This window comes from Gracilinanus agilis, chromosome 2 (assembly GCF_016433145.1).
Source record: "Gracilinanus agilis isolate LMUSP501 chromosome 2, AgileGrace, whole genome shotgun sequence".
NCBI classification, from domain to species: Eukaryota; Metazoa; Chordata; class Mammalia; order Didelphimorphia; family Didelphidae; genus Gracilinanus; species Gracilinanus agilis.
Genome location: NC_058131.1, coordinates 18,560,979 through 18,584,865, shown reverse-complemented (window position 1 = coordinate 18,584,865; position 23,887 = coordinate 18,560,979). Strand labels below are relative to the sequence as shown.

At 44.9% G+C, this 23,887-nt stretch overlaps 1 protein-coding gene and 1 pseudogene across 1 annotated transcript in view; both read right to left on the bottom strand.

The window, feature by feature from the left end:
• NKX2-6 (NK2 homeobox 6) overlaps nucleotides 1–23,887 on the bottom strand; it is a 106,062-nt gene that overhangs the window by 66,381 nt on the left and 15,794 nt on the right. The gene's annotated exons all lie outside the window — the stretch shown is intronic.
• Nucleotides 5,654–5,805, bottom strand: LOC123238289 (annotated as a pseudogene).

Below are 23,887 nucleotides of genomic sequence, written 5' to 3'. Positions count from 1 at the left end.
GCCAAAAAAAAGCATAGAAAATATCCTTCAGTTTACAACATTTTCTCTGAAGGGGAATAGAATTTTTTCCATCATGAGCCCTTTGGAATTGTCTTGGATCATTGTATTGATCAGAGGAGCCCCGTCTTTTCCAGTTGATCATCATTAACGATCTGGTTCTTCTCACTTCACTTTGTATCAGTTCATAGAGGTCTTGTCATGTTTTTCTGAAACCCTCTTCCTTGTCATTTCTCATAGCACAATAGTACAGCATCACAACCATACATTATAACTTGTTCTGCCATTCCCCAACTGATGAGCATCTCCTCCATTTCCCATTCTTCGCCACCATAAAAAGCTCCTAGAAATGTTTTTGTACATGTAGCTTCTTTTCCTTTTCCTTTGATCTCTTTGGGGTTTCCATCTACTAGTGAAATTTCTGGGTCAAAAAGTATACACAGCTTCACAGCCCTGTGGCCACAGTTCCAACTTGTTCTCCAAAATGGTTGGACCAGTTCACAGCTCCACTAACAGTGCATTAGTGTTACCTATTTTCCTGCATCCCCTCTAGTATCTGCCATTTATGATAGGAATGAGGTGGCACCTCAGAATGGTTTTGATTTCATTTCTCTAATCAACAGTGAGCCAGAACATTTTTATATGACAAACAATAGCTTTGATTTTTTTTCTTCTGAAAACTGTTTATGTCTTCTGATCGTTTATCAATTGGGGAATGACTGATTTTTACACATTTGTCTTTGTTCCTATATGTTTAAAAAATGAAGCCTTTCTCCGAGAAATTTGCTGTAGAAATTGCTTTATATTACTTGATTGATTATCTTTTAGGAAAATATAGTTTCCCTGATTATCTCTCTTTTTTTTTAAACCCTTAACTTCTGTGTATTGGCTCCTAGATGGAAGGGTGGTAAGGGTGGGCCATGGGGGTCAAGTGACTTGCCCAGGGTCACACGGCTGGGAAGTGTCTGAGGCTGGATTTGAATCCAGGACCTCCCGTCTCTAAGCCTGACTCTCAATCCACTGAGCTACCCAGCTGCCCCCCTGATTATCTCTTTTTATTAGGTCTAATTTTATTTTTGCTTTGCCTGAGATCATGATTGCTACCCCTGCCTTTTCTCCTTCAGCTGAAACACAGTAGATTCTGCTCCATTTTAAAATTTTAACTCCTTGTGTGTCTTTCTGATGAAAGCGTGTCTCTTGTAAACAAGATATTGTTTTTATTTTATTTATTTTATTCATCTTTGAAAACTTTATTTAATTAATACATTTAGGACATTTTCCCATGGTTCCATGATTCATGTTCTTTCCCTCCCCTCCTCCCACCCCTTCACATAGCCCACGTGCAGTTCCCCTGGGTTTTACATGTGTCATTGATCCACACCTATTTCCATACTATTGCTATTTCACTAGGGTGATCGTTTAGAGTCAATATCCCCAATCACTTCCCATCAACCCACGTGATCAAGCAGTTTAAACAAAATATTGTTGGTTTCTGGTTTCGAATGCATTTCGCTATCCATCTATTTCTGTTTAATGGATCAGTTTGCATTCATAGTTATGATTATTGTGCATTTCCCTCCATCCCATCTTCTTCTGTTCATTCTTCTCTTTTAATCTTGTCACTCCTAAAAAATCTGTCCTGCTCATGATCGCTGCCTCCCTTAATCCACCGCCTCTCTTTAGCGCTTCCTCTCCTCGCTCTCGTCTCCTTTCCTTTCTATTTCTCTATTGGATAAAATAGATTCCTGGACTCACCTCTGAGTATGTGCGCACACACACACACATACACTCACACACACACACAGACACACACAGACACACTCACACACACACACACACAGACACACAGACACACAGACACACACACAGACACACAGACACACAGACACACACAGACACACAGACACACAGACACACACACACAGACACACAGACACACAGACACACAGACACACACACACACACAGACACACAGACACACACACACAGACACACACACACAGACACACAGACACACAGACACAGACACAGACACACACACACACTCACACACACACTCACTCCTCTCTGAAGCAATCCTGATAGGAGCGAGGTTCAAACATTGCCCCTCTTCCTCGATTTCCCCCTCCATTATATAAAATAGGTCTCGTTTGTAAGACTTATTGGCTTCTTAAACAAGGGAGACGGGTTTATTCTTTCTGATCTGAAGCCAGTATACAAAACAGAAAGGGAATCTGTATTCAGTCTCACCTCAGACACTTAACCAGCTGTGTGACCCTGGGCAAGTCACTTCCCCTCTTTCAGCCTCAGTTACCTCCTCTATAAAATGGGGACAACAATACTGTCTCCCAGGGTTGTTGTGAGGATCAAATGAGGAAATGCAGGTCCCGTAAAGCTCTGCATAAATAATAGAGAGCTATTCATTATATTTCTTTGAGGACAGAATGAGAAATGAGTGAAAATAAGTGCTGGCTAATTCCGTAGACCACAGGATGGGCCACAGAATTTGACTCCAGCAGAGCCATTTGGTACAATCCACAATGCACTTGCTTGTATAGCCTCTGCTGGAGCTTTCTAGGGAGGAGGACATTCCTGTCATCCCACTTTAGGGGCTTCCTCATCCTTGAGGATCCCTCTTGGAAATTCCCAACCACTGCTCCTAGTTTGCCTCTGGGATCCCCCCGAAGATCAAGTCTAGTCTAACGCTGCTTGTATCTGACGGCCTTTAAGATATTTGAGGATAGCGCCGTGTCCCTCCCCCGTCTTCTCTTTGCAGACCAGACACTCGACCTTCTTCGCCCCACCTTCACCTCCCCCGAGTGGAGGCCTTGAGGTACCAGATGCTGTACAGGGAAAAGAATAATCGCTCTGGAGTCAGAGCATCCGGAGTCTAGACCTGCTTCAGATTAGAATCCCTTTCGGGTGACCTTGGCCGAGTCACCTAATTTCCCCAGAAGGCTTCAGTTTCTCCGTCTGTAAAATGAGGGGAGGTTGGCGAAGTTGGCCTCTAAGGCGCCTTTTAGGCCTACAGCGGCCCTCTTGGGTGTTCTCCCCACAGCAGTCTTCTCTCTGGAATATGACGGCCTGCACTGCAGAGATGGAGTCGGGAGAGGGCAAAGAGCCGGGGGACGCTCCTCCTTGTTCCTGGAAATTGCTTCTTTTACTGCCGCCCAAGATGGAACAGCCAGCCTGGCCTTCTGCTGGCCCTTCTTCTCCCCCTAGAAGGCTCCTTTGGAAAGGAAAATTCATTTTCTTTTCACTGTAATGAAAAGAAGGACAAGAGACGTCAGCGGTCTGCCCCGGGCCTTTCCCAGGAGGCCTGGAGTCCGGAGATGGGGAGGAGATGGCGGCTGGCCTGGCCTCTTCCTTTGGTTTCCCCCTGAGCATCGGCTCAGAGATGAACGTAAACGCTCCGCTCTCCGCGCGTGTTTTTTTAAGGGGAAGGTCTAGCAGTGACTGGTGGTTCCCCTCCGCGATATCCTTTATCGTGTGAACTAGAATCTTGCCCCAAACATCTACAGTCACAGGCTTTTCTGTGAGACGCAAAAGAGAAGTGTCTGAGCAGCACTTAGTCCGGCGCTCGGCCCCTCAAAGGCGCTTCATGAATGCCGATTATTGTCTGAGACACGGCTCTTGGGGGCCTCAGTTTCCTTCAAGAGTACTTTAATTTTAACCGATTATTTATTCAGTGTTGGGGGCATGAGTGGAACGAGGAGGAACTAAGGGAAAGATCCGTGGTCATAGGATCAGAGCTTCAGAGCTGAGAGAGCGCAGAGTCATTTTACAGAGGAAGAGACAGACTCACACGTTAGGTGACTTGCCTAGGGTCACATGACAAAGTTTCTGAAGCAGGATTTGAACTCAGGTCTTGATTCCATAGTTGTATCTATGACAGCATCTGACTGTTAATTCAATTCATTCAAAAGGTATTTATTTGAACCTCCCTTCCTATATATTTCATAGGCAGTTTTCGGCAGGCATGTTGTTTCTCCCCTTCCTCCAATATAACATAGAATCCTTGAAGGCACGAATCATTCTGACTTTTGTCTCAACATTACTTCTGCCTGGTATAGTGCTGGCCGAGGGAGCTGGATGAAGGGTGAATGGCTGTCTGCTACATGCCGGGCCTGGTGCTGTGTGGTGCCGACAGAAAAACAAAAGTGGGAAAACATGCCTGTCCTCGAAGAGCTGATAGTCTATTGGAAAAAGCAAAATACACAAAAAATGTAGCACTAGAAGGACCCCCGAATCATTAAGCACACACACACCACACACACCACACACATACAACACATACAACATACACTACACAGACACACAACACATACAACACACACACACCACACACCACACACGCAACATACCACACACGCCACATACAACACATACAATGTGCACACAAACACACATGTACACACATGCACACAACACACAACACACAACACACACAAACACAACACACATACACAAAAACATACACACACCACACATCACATACAACACAACACACATAACACATAACACACATACACGCAACGTACAACACACACAACACACAGCACACACATACAAACATGCACACCACACACCACACACTACATACAACACATAACACACACAACACAACACACACACAACACAACACATACAACACATGCACACACAAAACACATATACACATGCCACATACCACATACAACACACGCAACACACATACACACACAAAACACACATATACACACACCACACACCACACACAACACATACAACACACACCATAACATACACACACAACACACATACACACAACACACATACATATCCACACACCACACACCACATACAACACACCCAAACACACATACACACAACACACACAACACACACCATAACATACACACACAATACACAACACACACAACACACAACACACACATACACACACAACACACAACACACAACACACACAACACACATACACACACACCTCCCCCCCCCACACACACACACACGATGAGGAATCTGAAGCCCACAGAAGCTAAATAACCTGCTCTGGATCACATGATTTGTGTCTAAAGAGCTATTTGGACCCAGGCTCTATGACCCCAAATTCACAGCTCTTGTCCATTTTATCACACATCTTCTTCCATTTACAAGTAAGTCAAATACAAATTCTACATGAACAGCAGAGACTTGTTCTGTATTTGGGTCAAATTTTCCCTCTGAAGTTTGCCCCCCATGTAGCCTTGAACAACACCCCAAAACAACTGGAGTCCCCATCTGTGAAGAGGAACAAGCTTGACTAGCTGGTCTCTAGAGTCCCTTCTGGATCTCTGGCTTTGTGAGGCTGGGATTGAAACGGATCCCTTCATGGGTGCCTGATGTTTCAGCTAAGGGAGGACATGTCTCGAGGGCTCATTCACCCACTTGGGGGGCTTAGACTGAATGCTAAAAGGCCTTCAAACTAGAAAAAGTTTGCACAAGAATGACTAGAAAGGGCAAAGCAGCTTGACAGCCCCACCATCAGCCAATAAATTAGCAAACCAGTTGAGAAGGAAGGACTTCCAGGAGCAAATTTGGCTTGGAGGAACCCCTTGGGGATAGAGGGGTCTCCATCTTGGCTTCAACTTGAGCCAAATTCTCATGGGGAGAACTTTTCTCTTTGGTAGAACTTTCATGAAATTGCCCTTAGGTGAACCTCTTTGCAATGCTCTTACGACCAGTACCTTTTCAGGAAAAGTTTTCAATTAGAAATAATCATAACTCGGTTAAACCTCATTGGCTACTATATTGCCGCTGTGCAAAGCTCCAGTGCCTTTTTAGAGAGAACATAGCCAGAACTTCTTTTACCAAGTGCCATGGTCAGTGGGTATCTTTCTTTTCTTTTCTTTTCTTTTCTTTTCTTTTCTTTTCTTTTCTTTTCTTTTCTTTTCTTTTCTTTTCTTTTCTTTTCTTTTCTTTTCTTTTCTTTTCTTTTCTTTTCTTTTCTTTTCTTTTCTTTTCTTTTCTTTTCTTTTCTTTTCACTCTTACCTTCCATCTTAGAATCAATACTGTGTATGGGTCCCAAGGCAGAAGAGCAGTAAGGGCTGGGCAATGGGGGGGGTGGGTGTCAAGTGACTTGCCCAGGGTCACACAGCTGGGGAGTGTCTGAGGCCAGATTTGAACCAAGACCTCCCATCTCTGGGCCTGTCTCTCAAACCACGGAGCTATCTAGCTGCCCCTGATGATTATCTTTCTATATCCATTCATAGGTTTTTCCTTTCCCACCCACATCAACAACCACTGCTTCCTCTGATGAAAGGAATGTATGACTTGACTGAACTCACTCGGGCCCTCCCATCAGAATACTTATTCATCTGAGATCAAGAAATAATAAAATAAAATAAAATAAATAATTATTATAATATAATATAACAATACATAATAAAATAAAAATAAAAGAAACATGGGCTCCATTTGCTAATAGATACATGGCAGCTTGGGGATGGGAGAGGGTGGAGAATGGCGATAGATACCTTGCTCGAATCTGGCAGTTAGTTCCTAGTAGTCTTTGCCTCATTGCCAATAAAGAGCTTGGTCAGACATCAAAGCCGCCAAGGTCACCCAATGCATCCTGGGTCATCGCCAGACATCCTGATTTTCGTTTTGCCACTGGCTGTGGATGACTCTGGAAAAGAAAGTGGAGGCTGAAGACTTTGTGCAATTCTACCTCCCTTAAATCAAACTCACTCACAAGTCAAGCCATCACTCGTGATATCATTGGCCCATTTTGAAAACCAAAGAGGACCAACAATAGCAACCAAGAGGGAGAAGAGAGACTTGTTGTAGATCTGCTGGCCGACCCTTTTTGAATGGACGCTCGATTCCAGCTCAGCCCCTTCAGGCTCACAGGGTCTTATTAGAATTAGAAGACTTTACAAGTACCATCCACTGAGTCACAATTGACTGGGAAGCCAACTTGCAATGGTCTACGTGACAGACTGGGGCTACGCAGGCAATACCTATGCATGCTCTGTAGAATCCACAGGGAAGAGTCAATCCAAGCACACTCTAAGCACTCGGCCCTTCTTGACTGGTCCCTCCATGACAAGGGGAAGGACAGGAAACAGGGGGACCAGTCAGGCAATTACCATAATAGAGCAGGTGAGAGGTGTGGAGGAACTGAACCAGGATGGGAGGTTTTCAGTTTGCTACCCTGAGTCTCAGTTTCTCCTTCTCTGCCATGTAGAGGAGGGTCCAAGAAATTATAGGATCAGAAGGCTAGAGGTAGAAGGGATCTAAAGAGTCATCAAGTCCAAATTAGATGGACTTCTCCAATTAGAAAGCCTAGGAAACTCAGGCTTGGGAAGGTTAGTGAGTTAGCCAAGCTTATACAGGTAGTGAGCAAGAAAGGGAGAACTTGTTTTTTTTTTTTCTTTATAAAAAAAATTATAATGAAGTTAATAAACACTGAATAAAATGGACATTTAAACATACAGAGTAAAACAGATCAAGAGGATTGAAGCCTTTTCTTTTTAATTATATAATAATTTCAACCTCTGGCTTTCAAAATTGGCCTGCTTAAAATTCTGCCTGGCCTTCCTTCTCTGTCTGTGTCTGTTTCCCTCTGACTGTCTTTCTTCCCACTCCATTCTGAACCACCCTTCCCACATGCAAAAGAGAAAAATGAAGCCTTTGTAACAAATCCATATCATCGGACAAAGCAAATTCCCACATTGGCCAAGCCCCAGAAGTCTGTGTCATTTCGGACTCCGAGTCCATCATCCTTCTCTTAGGGGCTGGGGAACGTGCCTCATCATCATTCCTCTGGCATCATGGTGATTCATTATATTGATCAGAGTTTTCAAGACATTCAAAGTTGTTTGTCATCACCTGAATTCAAATCCAGCCTGATATTAGTTGTGTGATCTTAGCTAAATCACTTAAGCAAATCAGTTAAGTCTCAGTTTCCTTATCTGTAAAATGGGGATAATAATTGCACTTAGCTTCTGGTGTCATTGTGACAATCAAATAATGATTTTTTTACTGGAAGCCTTCCCCAACCCCTCTTGATTCTAGTACCTTTTCTCTATTAATTATTTCTTACTTATTTAGTATAGGGAAGTGATGGCAAAGCTTTTAGAGATTCGAGTGCCCAAACTGCAGCCCTCACGCCTCATATGAGCCCCTCGCCTTGCTCCAGACAGGGGAGGGAGGAAACATTCCCATTGGGTGGCTGGGCAGAGGGGTGGGTGATGTGAGAAATGTTCTCAGGAGCCAATGGAGAGGGAAAAGGAGCAGCCCCCTCTGGCACACTCTAGCACACATGCCTCATAGGTTCACAAACACTGGTATAGGGCTTTCTTTGTACAAATTTGTTTGCAAGTTATCTCCTCTGTTAGATTGTCAGTTCTGTGAGGGCAGGGACTATCTTTTGCCTTTTTTTTTTATATCTCTAGCACAGTGCCTGGCACTTAGTAGGTACTTAATAAATGCTGCTTGATTGATTTATATTTGTAAGTCACTTTTCAAACTTTCAAGCACTATAAAATTGCTATTCTTCGTATTCTGTATTGTTTTCCTGATTCTTCTTATTTCGTTCTATGTCAGTTCATGATCCCTTTTGTCATTTCTTAAAGGTATCAAAGTATTCAATTACATTCATAGCCAAATTCACTTGGCCACTTCCCAGTTGATGGGGGTCCATTTGCTTAATGAATCTTTGCCACAAAAAGGGGAGGGGCTGTTGTAAAGGTTTCATGTGCTTATGGGTCCTTGTCCTTCTCTAATCTCTTTTGGGGGTTAGACCTAATTGTGGAGTTAGACCTAATTGTTATATGAATCAAAGTTTAGTTCCTTTGGGGGAAGAGTTCCTGATTGCTTTCCAGCATAGCTGGGCCAATTTACAGCTCCATCAACAAGACATTAGTACAGTAAGGGAAGATTTGAACTCAGGTCTCAGACTCAATAGCCAGGGCTCTTCCTGCTGTACCACACTGTTGTCTTAAGATCCTTCCTGTGCTGACAGGGATTCTTTCCCTCACTTTCTGCTACATCCATTCCCAGGACAGGCTCTGGGGAGAGAATGACGTTAAGGGAACAGCTCACCAACCGTTCCAGGATGTTGAAAAGCCTCATCACTGTGTTTTCAGGTATAGGAAGCCCGGCCCTTTTTGGCTTTCCTCCAAAACTGTCGCCTCTCTCACATGCATGGAAGATGCACTGGCTTCCCAGGAGAAGTTCCCAGCCTAAAGAAGACAGTGTCCCAGTATCCACCCTGCAACGAATGCACTGGAAAGTATGAGTAGGAAGGCTGGAAGGGGGCCACTGGGAGCAAGTATTGTTAAGAGGAAAGGGAAGGGCAATGCTAGGACTTGGCTGAGTGATTCAGAAGGCCATCCCTTCACGTTTGAGGAAATTCTGGATGAATAAATGAGCTCAAACCCTTCTCTCTCCCTTTAGAGGTAGCAAACCCAGAGGGACTTTAATAAAAGTTAACATTTATCTTGTTGGCAGAGGTTTATCTCTCCCCTCGATCTCTGTGAAACCCTGGAAAATATGAAGACTTAATACAATAAAGGACACAGGCACTCTGAGATCATGCCCTCCTCTTTATTAAAGAACCCTGCTTGAGCAAACTGGCCTAAGGAAAATCGGAGGAAGGATTCCAAAGAATGGGTGACAGGAGAATGGGCTCTGGTCTCCATGATGGAGAGAAAAGGGTCATGGGGGTAAGGAGAGGCTGTGGGGGGGGGGAGGGGAAAAATTGCTCCCTTACATCAGGAGCCCTGGGTTCAGCTGCTTTGAGCTGTGCAAGATTGTGGAAGTCCCTTCCCTTCTCTGACCCTCTCTGGAAAATGGCACACTGGAAAGGCCATTCTCTCAACATTCTGAGGATCTGGGTTCAAATCCTAGCTTTTATGACTATGGGACCTTGAGGAGAATCATTGCTCCTCCTTCAGCCTCAGTTTCTTCATCTGTAAAATGAATAGGTTGGGCTAGATTCCTTGAGGTCCCTTCTAGTCCTAGGATGGCTAAAATCCCTTCCAGCTCTAGTCACCTAAGAGTCTAGAACCCAGAAGATGGCCAGAAGCTTTTAGACTGACTCTTGCTATGGGTCAGCTTGATGTAAGCCTGGACACACCCTGCCTAGGGCTCCTCATAAGTCCCTGGAGTGGGTTCCAGAGATGATCTGGCAATTTTCACTCCTAGAATCTTTACAAACTCGGCTAGGGACTCAACTCTGCCAAAGTTTTCAAGCTGGAAGCAACAGCTAATGTCCAACCCTCTTATTTTATGGTGAAAAAACTTGAGGCCCAGAGAGGTCTCGGCTTGGCCAAGGTCAGATAGCTGGTAGTCTGTGAAATGGGATTCAAAGTCAAGCCTTCCAACTCCAAACTCAGGGCAGTTCCTGCTGGGCCACGTAGGTGCCGCCCTACCTGGAGATTTGAGGGGGCCTTAAGGAATCCTCTAAAGCAGTGATTCCCAAAGTGGGTGCCACCGCCCCCTGGTGGGTGCTGCAGCAATCCAGGAAGGCGGTGATGGCCACAGGTGCATTTGGGGGCGGTGAATAACTGTAAGGGGGTGGCAATAGTATGTGACAGGGGGGTGCTAAGTCATATTTTTCCAGAAAGGGGGAGGTAGGCCAAAAAAAGCTTGGGAACCACTGCTCTAAAATCTTCCTGTCTCAGTGGGAGTGGGGGGTGAGAATGCTGTGACTACTTGGATTTGGGGAACAGCAAGGTAGATTTTTTTTTATGTTAAAGTATTACCCTAGTTATCAACAACTCCCCGACCCACATTTTCCACTCCCGTGGGGCCATTTGGCTCATTCTCCATCCATCAATCCATTCTACCAGTCAATCAGCTCGTATTTGTTAAGAGCCCCCAAACCAAGAGGAATTGCTGATCTCCCTGAGTGGTCGGAATAGCTCTTCTGGCCTGGCAGTTCTCCTACGCTAGATGAAACCAAAGAAACCCTAAAACTCCAATAGGGAGTTGATGTTTATCCACTTTCCATCCATTTCCTCATTGACTCTCCTGAGATAGAGAGCACAAGGATTTTTATGTTCAGTTGATAGACAAGTCTGAAAGAGCTGAAGGCACTGGCCCATCCTCCCCCACCAGTAAAAAGCAGAACTAGAACTCACACCCAAATGGCCCCCTATGGCCTTTCCCTGATTCTGTTGCTGCCTCTGTGTTACAGAAAGCAAGCAGCACTGGGGTTCCCTCACCCCAACAAGGCTGCACTTAATACTACTATTGCCCGATTCCACCTGGATAAACACACTAAGGATCTGCCCCCCTCCCTAGATTTCTCTTCAAGGAAGGCTCTGGGGCTGGGCCTACAGTCCTCCACAATGACTTACTGAATGAATGAATGAATGAATGGGTCACTGTTCTGTCTTCAGGGAGCAGGGGGGAGCAGGGGGGAGTGGGAGCTGAGGGGCCAGTTACTCTGAGGCTCCAGCCGTGCATGTGAGCTGCTCTGGGCCTACGTGCCGTCCCCTGGCTCTTTCTGCGAATCAGGGGACATTCCGATATTTGTACCTTTGAGAAAAGGACAGAGATTTCCCCAGACGTGGGCTTGTGGCCAAGGCTGAGCACGGATGGATTCTCTCCAGTACTTTTCTTTCTCTCCTCTCCTTTGGGGAGTGTGCTTTCCGTGTCCTGGGAATGTCTCGCTCCCTGGAGGGCCAGAGAGTGGGCCGACCTCAAGCCAGGCTTCTTCCTCTGATGCTGGGAGCAGCCCCCTGCTTTCTGGAATGACATCAGCGGGGCCTCGCTCCCCGTGCACATGACTGACTCACTACGTGTTGGAATGAAATGACTTCCAGTGGGGCAAAGGATGGAGGAAATGGGCCCGTGGTGAGTCAGGGACTTTGGAAGGAGAGGATTCCTGTCTCTGACAGACTCAGGTGTGGCCAGGTCTCAGCCCTCAGCCCTCAGCACTCATCTGCTGCCTCCTCTGGGTCTCTTGGGCCGCTGGGAGTTTCTTTATTTCATCCCCCAGCAGACAGGGACCATCTGAAAATTCTCAGGGCCAGAAGAGAGGGAGCAATGACCAGATCTTGATTCAGGGAATCTGGGTTTGAAAAATGGCTCTATTAACTGGGTGATCTTGGAGTAGTCCCTCTCCCTAGGCCTCAATTCCTTGCCTGAAATTGGACTAGGTGTTCTTTGAGGTCATTTCCAGAATGTTGGATTTGGAAACAGAGAACCTGAGTTCAAATCCTGCTTCTACTAGTTATACCAGACCTGGAATGATCTTCTAGTCAGACTGCCTCCATTTACAGGTAGTGCCTCGAGATTTCCTCTCCAAAGCGTTCCAGTTCAGAGCACTCGGTGGGTCCAAACACATACATACCCTCCCAACCACAGCTCCTGGGCCCCGACAGGTGTCAGCATTTCCTGGCCAGAAGACCCAGGTGAAAAAAGACATGAACCTTACGAAAGATGGCCATGGACCATTCTTGCTTCTCTCTCCCCAGACCTGGCTCCCACATATTCCCATAAATATATCATTTGGAAGAATGGACATGTGTAGTAAACACATAGGAGGAGGTACACATGTATAGAACATGCGCTGACCTACAGGTGAGCATACATGTAGGGAAGACATGTGCCAAAGTCAACATGTATGACTAGCAGTACATGTGTGGAAGGGTATATACATAGCAAGCACATGGGGTGAGGACACATATGCTGATGTTGGCTTCCAACACAACAGGGTTGGCAATGCCTTTTGTGAATATAGTTCCATTGTTCTTGCTGGTCTCTGCTGGACTTTAGTTGGACTCAAAGACTGACAACAAGCATTTAATGGGTATTTACTAGGTGTTAAACGCCACTGAGCCCGGGAATACAGAAACAAACAAAAAGAAAGTCCCTGCTCTCAAGGAATTTGCATTCTAATGGAGGAAGATAACACAAAAAAGAAAGCTGGAAAGAGGGGGGTTGGTGAAGGAAGAAGTCCCCACTTGGGGCTTGGTGATGAAGCCAGGAGAGTCAGAAACACAGCCAGTAGACTCTAGGAGTGAATTCCCTAATGGAGATGGGGGTTGACCTAGTGGAGGGATGGTTCAGAAGGAGAAGATCCCAGGGGCTGAATAAAATTCCATGGTGAGAAGGAAGCTGAGAAGGTCACTGTTCTTGGTCATTGCCAGGCAATGATCCTCTGGAGAAAAAGGTGTGGAACTTCTCTCTACTTGTCACTTTGGCTTCAGCTGGATTCTTCCACTCCCATAATACTTCTTCCTCCAACAGGGAAGAATGGAAGAATGTGTTCTACCATCTTTTTTTAAGTAAAATTTTATTTTTTTCTGTTAACTAAAATAGCTTCTTTCTCTGTCTCTCCTTTCTCTCTCTCTGCCTCTCTTTCTGTGTCTCTGTCTGTCTCTGTCTCTTTCTCTGTCTCTCTGTCTCTGTATCTCTCTCTGTGTCTCTGTCTCTGTCTGTCTCTCTGTCTCTCTTTGTCTGTCTCTGTCTCTTTGTCTGTCTCTGTCTCTTTCTCTGTCTCTCTGTCTCTATATCTCTCTCTGTGTCTCTGTCTCTTTCTCTCTGTCTCTGTCTGTCTGTCTGTCTGTCTGTCTGTCTGTCTGTCTGTCTCTCTCTCTCTCTCTCTCTCTCTCTCTCTCTCTCTCTCTCTCTTCCTCCCCTACCCTTATTCCGGGACCCTGGGACCTCTCTGTCAGGATGTGGGTGGCACATTTCACATTTAACCCTTTAGAATCCTGGTTGATTAATTGAATCAATCAGAGTTCTTGTGCTTTACAAGGTTGGTGCCATTTACAATGTTGTCATTATTTTGCTCATTGTTCTGCCTTTGCTCATGTCACTCTGCAACAATTCATACACGTTCATGTCTCCTTTAACTTCAACCACGGAGGCTTAAGCTATAACTCTTCTTAATTTATTTTAGATTAAACTTTTTTTCAGTGAACAAAAATCTCTTTTCCTTTCTTCCCACTCCTCCCCTCCCCCTAATTTAAAAACAAAGCCAAATCCTTGCATTGGATATGTATAGTTGAGCGAAACAAATCTCCACTTTGGCAGCATCTGATTTTTCTCCTTGAGCCTGTCACCTGTCTGCCAGGAGGCCGGAAGCATGTTTCACCATCAGTTCTCTGGTTGGTCATAACTCTCGCCCTTTTAACAAGTCATCAGGGAATGGCCAAACAAATTGTGGCATGTGAGTGTGATGGAATACTACGGCGTCATAGGAAACAGTGAGCAGATGGATTAAAAAAACCCCAACAAACTTGGAAAGAACTACATGAGATAATGAGCAGTGAAATGAGAAGAACCAAGAGAACGTCCTACCAGCTACAGAATTAATACTGGAAGAAGAAATTGTGAATGTCACTTCTAGAGAGTGAACAGAAAAGTGGAAACATGAAAGACTTTATTTATTTATTTATTTATGAGCATGTCTGTCTCCGGGATGATGCCTTCTGGGATGTGGGGAGCTTAGGGAGGGGCTGGGACACTTGTGGATAAATTGTATTAATGAATTAAAAAACAAAACAAAACCTTAAAAAGTCATCAGAATAGGAAAAAAACCACAATCAATCCTTAACTCCTTTGCCTGCCCTGAAAGAATGGTCTGCGGGACCTATTAATTAGTCTTTATTTTGATTGTTTTATTTTTTTCTTTCCCAAAGGAGACCTCTTTATAGAGGTTATTTTCTTTGAAATATTAAAGAGTCAGTCTGCTAAATATTATTTACAGATTTGTCTGTCTGTTTGTTTTTTAATCTGAACAAACCATTAATTTTTACCCTAAGTACAAATGAAGCAATAGCTCAAGAAAGGAAAAGTGACTATTTCTAAAGTCACACATATGGGGGCAGCTGGGTAGCTCAGTGGATTGAGAACCAGGCCTAGAGACAGGAGGTCCTAGGTTCAAATCTGGCCTCAGGCCCTTCCCAGCTGTGTGACCCTGGGCAAGTCACTTGACCCCCATTGCCTTAAAAAAAATAATAAAGTCACACATATGTGGGAAGTCTTTACCTAGCTCGAGGGTCCAGAGGTCTGTGAGCCCCCTCATTACTGGAGAGGGCCAAGGGAGAAAGTGTTTGCTTTGAGCCGCTGGACAGAGGGGTGGGGCATGCAAAAAAAAATGTCCTCGGGCTCTGGGAAGAGGGGGAACAACAGAGCAGCTCCCTGCTCCCCGAGTGCCCTACTGCATGGCTGCTACGTCGTCGCCAACTAGAGAGTCTAGATTTGAACTAAGGTCCTTTGTGTAGTGTAGCTGATAGCTGCCAGAGCCCTGGATTTGGAGTCAAGCAGACCATGGTTCAAATCTAGTCTCAGACACTAGCTGTGCTCTTGGTCCAGTCCCTGACGCAGAGGACTCACTTGTTTCCTCTATGATGGCCTCTCGGGTCCTGTTCCTTCTCTAGATCTGGGGTCTCCTGACTGGAGACTTTCACACCTGAAGGGCGAACAGTCCCTGGAACAGTGGAAGGCTCGGGGTGTTCCGGCTGACGACCCAAAGCCCGAAAGAGCTGGAGGAGGCCATCGTGGAGGCTTCCACAGACCCAGCGTGGCATCAGCAGCTGTTCTCGAGGCCAGAGAGCGGAGGATGATTTCCCAGCTCTCACCCGCCCAGCCTCGCTTGTCATTGGGCTTCCTCTCCCCGAGCTCAGGGTCGGTCCTGCAGGGCTTCTCTTCACTTTTGTTCTGGGATTCCACGCCGCCCTCCTCACTCTCCCTCCGCTCCGAGCCGCTTACAGTCTGTCTTTGACGGATGAGTTGCTTGAGGGCCAAATCCGGTCCCCCGAGAGCAGAAACTCACTTAACATCTTGCTTATTTCCCTGTGAAAAGAACTGACAGCTCAGCACCTCGTCCATCATCGGCCATCCCCGACTCTGCCCCGGAGAAGGGTTGAACAATGGAAAATGCTGTCAAAGTCGTCCTTTCTCTTCCTAGAACGTTCCTTCCAGGAGATCGGCTCCGAGACACAGACGCAGACCCTTTTCTCCACATGAATGCTGCCCCCTTTCTGCCCTTGACGCTGCTGTAGGAAATAATAACAGTAACAAGATTAAATATAAAAAATAAGGTGAAATCTGCAACTGTTTCATCTGCATCCCATTGAAAAAGAGGGCGAGAATGAAACCAACAGGGCAGCGATTTCAGTTTTGTAAAACAACCGCTTTCCCTCTTTCCTGCCTCCACAATCCTGTGACAGGCGGCTGCAGCCTTGATTCCTGTTTTATGGATGGGCCAGCTAAGAGGTACAGTGGCTGGAGGGCTGGAGCCAGGAACATTCATTTTCATCCTCATAAACCCCTATCTTATACCTTTGTTCGTCGGAGCCTTATGGGGAAGGACGGAGCCTTGTTTCACCTTTAGATCCCTTTTCTGTATACATTCTCTTGGCAGCGATAGAATTGCTGCTGGCTTTGGAGATGATCGGCAGGAAAGCTTTGAACGTAACTGAGTTTTGGGGTTACTCTAATCCAAATAGAAGAAGAATGGTTTGTTTTTGGAGACCTTTTCCAAAAATCCAGGCAATCTGGAGCTGGTTTCTAGAGGCTCTCCTGGAATATACTTCTAGAGAGCCAAAGAACAGTGAGAAGAGTCTGCCCCATCCAGACATTCAAGGGAAAACGTCCAGAACACATGCCAGTTTGGCTTCAATGGGGAATTGGAGTCCCCACTGGTGATCTTTCATGATCCACCCTCAGTGGAAATTCTAGAGAGCCGAGACTTAAACAGATGTGTTTGCATTCTTGGCACTACCTCACCCACTGCTTCCTCTAGGCCCAGGTCCTTGGATGACACCATTGAAAGAGTCTATAGGGCTGCAGTATGCCTTCATATCCTTATAAAGAGAAAGAGGGAGATTGCTCTAGAGCAGTGATGGTGAACCTTTTAGAGATGGAATGTTGGGTCCTGTCCCCCTCCCCCAGACCCACTGCTGTGTCCGTCCCCCTCCCCCCACCCTTATCCCACACAGGGGAGGGAGAAAAGGCTCCCATTAGGTTGCTGGGTGGAGGGGTGGAGGAAGAGAAGAATGTCTTCAGCATGTAGAGAGGGGGAGGGGAGTGGCTCAAGAGCTCTGCTCCCCTCCAGCTCTGCTGCCTGTGAGTCACCCACCTTACCCAGTGTGTGCTCCCATAGGCTGCTGGGCAGAGAGATGGGGAATGTGAAAAAAATGTCTTCCGGCACAGTGGAGAGGGGGAGGGGAGCAGCTGCATCCAAGCAGTTTCTGCCTTTCTAGTAATGAACTCCAGGGGTAGGTAGGGCTACACACATGCCCACAGAGAGTGCTTGTGCGCCATCGTTGGCACTTGTGACATAGATTCACCATTACTGCTCTAGAGACTTTCCTGAGGTTTGTAGAAGTCACAATCTTACTAGATTTAGAGCTCAAGATGTCTGGAAATCATTTAGTCTACTCATTTCTCAAAGAGGGGAAATGACCTTCCCAAATTCACACAATTATTTAATGGTAGAATTGAAGCTGGAACTCAGGGCTCTTAGTTCTCATTTTAAGAGAGGAAATAGCTACTAGATAGCTACTCTGAGATCTAGCTACTTTGCAGATCAGAATGCTCTCCAAATTATAGCATCTAAGCCCCCAACAATGTGTTTATTTTCTCTAGTCAGCTATAGGACATACTTGGTTCAAAACAAAGGCACTTAATGAAAAAGTAAGTAATTAAGTAATAAAAATTATGAAAAGATATTTACCTTGGTTGCTGATAAATATACTTGTCTTGTTAAATTAAAAAAAAACTTATTTAGCATATTTTTCCATGGTTCCATGATTCATGATTCTCTCTCTCCCTCTCGTCCCTCCTCTTTTCTCTCCCCACTGCTGGAGCTGACAAGCAATTCTACTGGATTATCCATATATCCTTGTTCAAACCTATTTCCATGTTATTCATATTTGCAACAGAGTGATCTTTTAACACCAAAGCCCCAGTCATATCCCCATCGAACTATATGATGGATCCTACATTTTTTTTTCTGTGTTTCTGCTCCCATAGTTCTTTCTCTGGATGTGGATAGTGTTCTCTTTCTCCTAAGTTCCCCAGGATTGTTCTGGATCACTGTATTGCTTCTAGTAGAGAAGTCAGTTACATTCAATTGTGCCATAAGGTATCAGTCTCTGTGTACAATGTTCTCCTGGTTCTGTTCCTTTTACTCTGCATCAGTTCCTGGAAGTCTTTTCGGTTCACACAATGTGAAGATAGAATTAACTATCCCCTTGCATATTTTTAGCTAATCAAATAAAAAACTTAAAGGACCCCTACTTGACACTAAGTAAGAGAGTTCGCTGGTCACTTGCTAAAGTGGGTGACAACTCCAGAGGCCTAGACAGTGCTAGGCAAATTGAAAGACTGCAATTGGTTCCTGTAAAGTGGGGAAGGGACAGGAAGTGACTTGGAAAAAGGACTATAAAAAGTCCTAAACTTCCTGTCCAAGAGATTTCTCCTTTGGACTTCTCCTTTGTACTTCTCCTTTGGAGTTGTCTTTGGAGACTTTGTCGGTGAGCTAGACTGAAGGAGGAGACTCTTTCCCTGGATCCTGCATTGGCTTGCTGGGTGAGTAGTTGGCCTTCCTTTCCTGGCTTCTGGAGAGATTCGTTCTGGAGAGACCTTCCTTTCCTGGAGGAGGCTGTATTGGTGGAACTCTAGATGAAGGCACCATTGGACTTTTTTCTTGAGGATTAGTGGGAAATCCTGGGGACAAGGGATGTGGGGAAGCCCCTGTGGGGCTTAGCCTCAACTCACTGGAGAAGGGCTGATAGGCTTGTTAAAATCTATCTCTTTAGCTACATTTTCCCACTTTCACTCTTTCCACCTCTTTATAAATAAAGCTGCTAAAAGTTATTTTAACTTAAGCTATAATATTTTTAAATTGGAGACCACAATATTACTTTAGAACTTTCATATTAGCCTAAAAACTTAAATTTTAATTCTTACATTAAAAATCCTTGAGTTCATCATTCCTTTCAGCACAATAATATTCCATCATCATCAGATGTACGAGTTCAGCCATTCTCCAAATGAGGGACACCCCCTCATTTTCCAATTTTTTGCCACCACAAAGAGCCTGGCTATAATTATTTTTATACAAGTCTTTTTCCTTATTATCTCTTTGGGGTACAAACCCAGCAGTGATATGGCTGGGTCAAAGGGCAGACAGTCTTTTAAAGCCCTTTGGGCATAGCTCCAAATTGCCCTCCAGAGTGGTGGGACCAATTCATAACTTCCACCAGCAGTGTATTAGTGTCCCAATTTTGCCCTCCAACATTTATCACTTTCCTTTGCTGCCATATTGGCCAGTCTGCTAGGTGTGAGGTGGTACCTCAATGTTGTTTTAGTTTACATTTCTCTAATCAGGAGGATATACATTTCTTGAGTGGGAAGAATGTACATTTGTAGAGATTATTTGTGAGACTTGCATGAGAGTAGAGTACATGTGGCTAAGTTGCCTGTATGAAGGGAGGCTTATGTTGTGAGGGTTATTTAGTTATTAATTTAGTATTAGTGTTGGACCTAGTAGGAAGGGCTGGAGGATTCCAAGATGGAATGAAGAAGCAGGAAGTGTGCTTCTTCCTCTCTGAGAGAGACTCCATAGTGGTTGGGGACATAACTGTTGCTAACCTGGGAGAACTCAGAGTTAGGGAAAATCGCATGCAGATTCCCTGGGATCCTGAGAGGTGAAGGCTTTCAGCAGTGGACAACAGACCTGCAGAGCAGCACCAAGTAGGGAAGTGGTTTGTGATCTGGTGGACAGCATTGCAAACTCACTCTCCCTACCTGGGTACCTTGGATCACCTGTCCTGGTGGAGTTGGCTCCTGGCATCCTGTGACCATCCTTGGATTTACCGTGGGATCCCAATTGAAAGCCATCCTCAGGCCCTTTAGCTGAGCTGACCAAACCTGGCTGGAACCAGGTTCAAAGGAGCTTTTCCCCTGTGACTTCAGTACTGCTTCCTTTGGGCCCTGCCTGGCTTGGGTCAATAGAATAGTATAGTTAAGTCCCTCCCTTGACCTTGTGGTTTGTCCTTAGTTGTTAAAAGTAGAATCCCTAATACCCATCCTTGTTTATTTGTTTATTCAATTAAAACTGTTACAACTTTTACCTGTTGCCTGCTGGTTACATGGGCCCTAACCTAGGTGAGCTAAGTGACTGTTGACCAAACTGCCATTCTTGTGACAGTTAACAGCTTGGCAGTAAACCCTGGTCTTCCTATCCTGTTTGGTCAGACCATCAGACATTCCTGTCTCTCCTTCAACCCAGTGTGAACCCAGAAAACCATTTAGGTTACATTCTTAATAATCCTCCATTACACTTAATATATATGGTCACCATTTCTTTATTTAAAGATTCTTACCTTCTCTCTTAGAATCAGTACCGTATATTGGTACCAAGGCAGAAGAATGGTAAGAACTAGGCAATGGGAGTTAAGTGACTTGCCCAGGGTCACACAGCTAGGAAGTGTCCAAGATCAGATCTGAACTCAGGACCTCCTATATCTATGCCTGACTCTCAAACCACTGAATCATCTAGCTGTGCCCTCAATTCATTATTTCAAATGCCATTCCCAAAGAGATAGGCATCTGGAATTCTTTTTGAAATTCTCCAGAGAAAATAGACCAATAGAATGTTAGAATCTAAAGTGACATCAGAGATATTCTGGTCCAATGGCCAGGTTAGGAAACAAGTATAAAGAAGGAAAGTGTCCAAGACCTCATTGGAAGAAACTGCAAAGCTGGAGAGTGAAGGAGGATCTTCTTATCCTTAGGCCATCATTCCTGCCACTACCTCAAAGGTCTCCTCTAACTTGTGTCCAGTCATGCCTTATTGGCCTCAGAGTGGGGTGACCTCAGAAGGGCTGGTAGAACATTCAGGCAATAATAATCATAGCTAACACCTATATAGCCCTTTACATAGATTATCTTATCTGATTGTCACAACAAGCCTGGGAGGGAGATTCTTTTATTATCCCCATTTTATAGATGAGGAACCTGAGGTTTAGAGTAGTTAAGTGATATTCCCAGGGTCACATTTTAAGGTAGGCCTAGGAGAAGATTTGAACTCAGGTCTTTCTGACTCCCCAATGAGCTTCTAGACTTTTTTTTAAACCCTTAACTTCTGTGTATTGGCTCCTAGGTAGAAGAGTGGTAAGGGTGGGCAATGGGGGTCAAGGGACTTGCCCAGGGTCACACAGCTGGGAAGTGTCTGAGGCCAGATTTGAACCTAGGACCTCCTGTCTCTAGGCCTGACTCTCAATCCACTGAGCTACCCAGCTGCCCCCTCTAGACTTTTATCAAAACATGATGGGACACATGCCGCATACCACAAGAATATAAAAATATAAATAGTCAGTCAGTCATTAAACAAAGAAAGGCGGGGGAAAAGGAGAAAAAACCAACAAGAATAGCAACAAAAACTTAGTCTTTGTCCTCAAGGAGCTCACAATCGAATAGGGGGGCAAACAAATAAGGTACCAGCACTCTATCTAGGATATATTGGAGATAACCAACGGAGGGAAGGCACTAAAACCAGGGAGGAAGGAAAGAATTCCTATAGATGGTAGGATTTTAGATGGGATCCAGGAAAACTTCAGGAAGTGGACATAAGGATGGAGAATCCGGGGATGGGAGACACCCAGTGAAAATGCCCAGCTAGTTAATGAAGCATCTTGTTTGAGAAACAGAAAGGAAGCCAGTGTGAGTTAACCATGGAGTACAGAATGGGTGCAGAATGTGAGAAGATTGGAAAGATGGGACGAAATCAGTATAGGAAAGGCTTCGAATGCCAAGCAGAGAATTTATGTTTGATCCTGGGTTGATAAGGAGCCACCGGAATATATTGAGAAGAAATCTGATCTGAACTTGAGGAAAATCCCTTTGACAGTGTGATAAGGAACTCAAGATGTTCTCTATTTTTGTTCCAGAAGTTCCTTATTATAACAGCTGAGTGTATGTTGGACTGGAGAGGGGAGAGACTTGGGGCAGGCAGAACCACCAGCAGCTTTTGCAATAGTCCAGGCCCAAGGCAAGAAGAGTCTGCGCAAAGCTGGGAGCAGTGTTGGAGGAGAGAAGGGAGAAGGAGCAGGAGATGTTACAAGGCTAAAATGGACAAGTCTTGGCAACAGATTGGGGATGGAGATGGGGTGAGAGATAGTGTGCCATTAGAAAATCTTGAACCCTTGAACTACATCTCCCAGCATCCTTTTCCTTTCATCCACATAACGTCCTTATGTATTTGTATATGGTTTTGTGACCCCACCTGTGACTGCAGCTGGGTTGGCTCCCTCTTTGCTCTAACTTTTTACTTTCCTTTTGCTTCAAGTTATTATAAATACATTTTGTAAAATATAATACTTGGAGTATTTGGATATTCATTTTTTCATCTTACAATTGTGAGGAGTCAAGGAAGATACTTAGGTTGCAGGTCTGGCCAACTTGGAGAATGGCTTTGCCCTCAATAACAATAGGAAAGTGGGAGCAGCTGGGTAGCTCAGTGGATTGAGAGCCAGGCCTAGAGACAGGAGATCCTGGGTTCAAATCTGGCCTCAGACACTTCCCAGTTGTGTGACCCTGGGCAAGTCACTTGACCCCCATTGCCTAGCCCTTACCACTCTTCTGCCTTGGAGCCAATACATAGTATTGACTCCAAGACAGAAGGTGAGGGTTTTAAAAAAAAAATAACAATAGTTAAGTGAAGAAGACGGGCGATTTTAGGGGGAAAGACATTGGCTTCAGTTTGGGGCATGTGGAATTGTAGATGTCTAGAGGACATTCGGTTCAGGATGTCAGAAAAGTAGTTGGAGATGCCAGATGGGGGCTCGTGAGAGAATAGGTGCAGGTATAGGCTGGAGAAGCACCAGCTAGGAATGATATCTGCTTACATGGGAGCTGATGAAGTGAAAGCATATATATAGAGAGAGAGAGAGAAGAGAAAGGGGACCAATTAGTGAGCATGCCTTGGATGAAGTTCTGGCAAAGGAGACAGAAGGAGTGGCCAGATAGGCAGGAGGAAAATCAGGACAGAGCAATGTCATGAAACCTAGAGATTAGATTTGGATATAGAGAAGAGAGTGATAAACAATGTTAAAGACAGAGAGATAAAGAGGGATGAGGACTTGGTATGTGGCTTCTTGGGTATGAAGCGGTGTAGTCAAATCATGGGCCAAACATAGAACAGATACTGCACTGCTGAAACTGGTTATGTGTGTGGGAGCCAGGGGGCCTTCCTTCTCATTCTCCTCTTTCTTCTCCTCCCTACAGAGAGGGAATTATGCTCCATGTATTCCCCTGGGAGAGAAGTTTTATCCTTGATTCCCCAACATTTGTTCATCCTTTTGTGTGGAGACATTTATTTTTTTCTCTCAAGTGGCATTTGTGATAAAAGCTGATAATGACTTTCATGGCTAATCTCTCTCTCTCTATCTCTCTGGATCATTTAAAAATGGACCTGAGAGGAGGCAATGGGGAAAAGGTGGAAGGGGGAGAGAGAGAGACAGAGACAGACAGGGGAAGAGAGACAAAGAAAGAGATATAGACAGAGACAGAGATAAACAGAAGAAAGAGAAAAGAGAGACAGAGATAGAGAAGAGACAGAAAGACAGGTGGAGAAAAGAGAGAGATAGGAACAGAGAAAAGAGAGACAGAGATAGAGAGACAGAGAAAAGAGAGAGACACGGAGATAATGAGAAAAGTGACAAAGAAAGAGAAAAGAGACAGAGAAAGAAGAGAAGAGAGAGAAAAGGAGATAGAGACAGAGAGAAAGAAAAAGAGAGCCAGAGACTGACAGAAAGAGACAGAAAGAGGAGGGGAGGGAGGGAGGGAGAGAGAGAGAGAGAGAGAGAGAGAGAGAGAGAGAGAGAGAGAGAGAGAGAGAGAGAAGAAGAAGAAAGAAGAAGGAGGAGGAGGGAG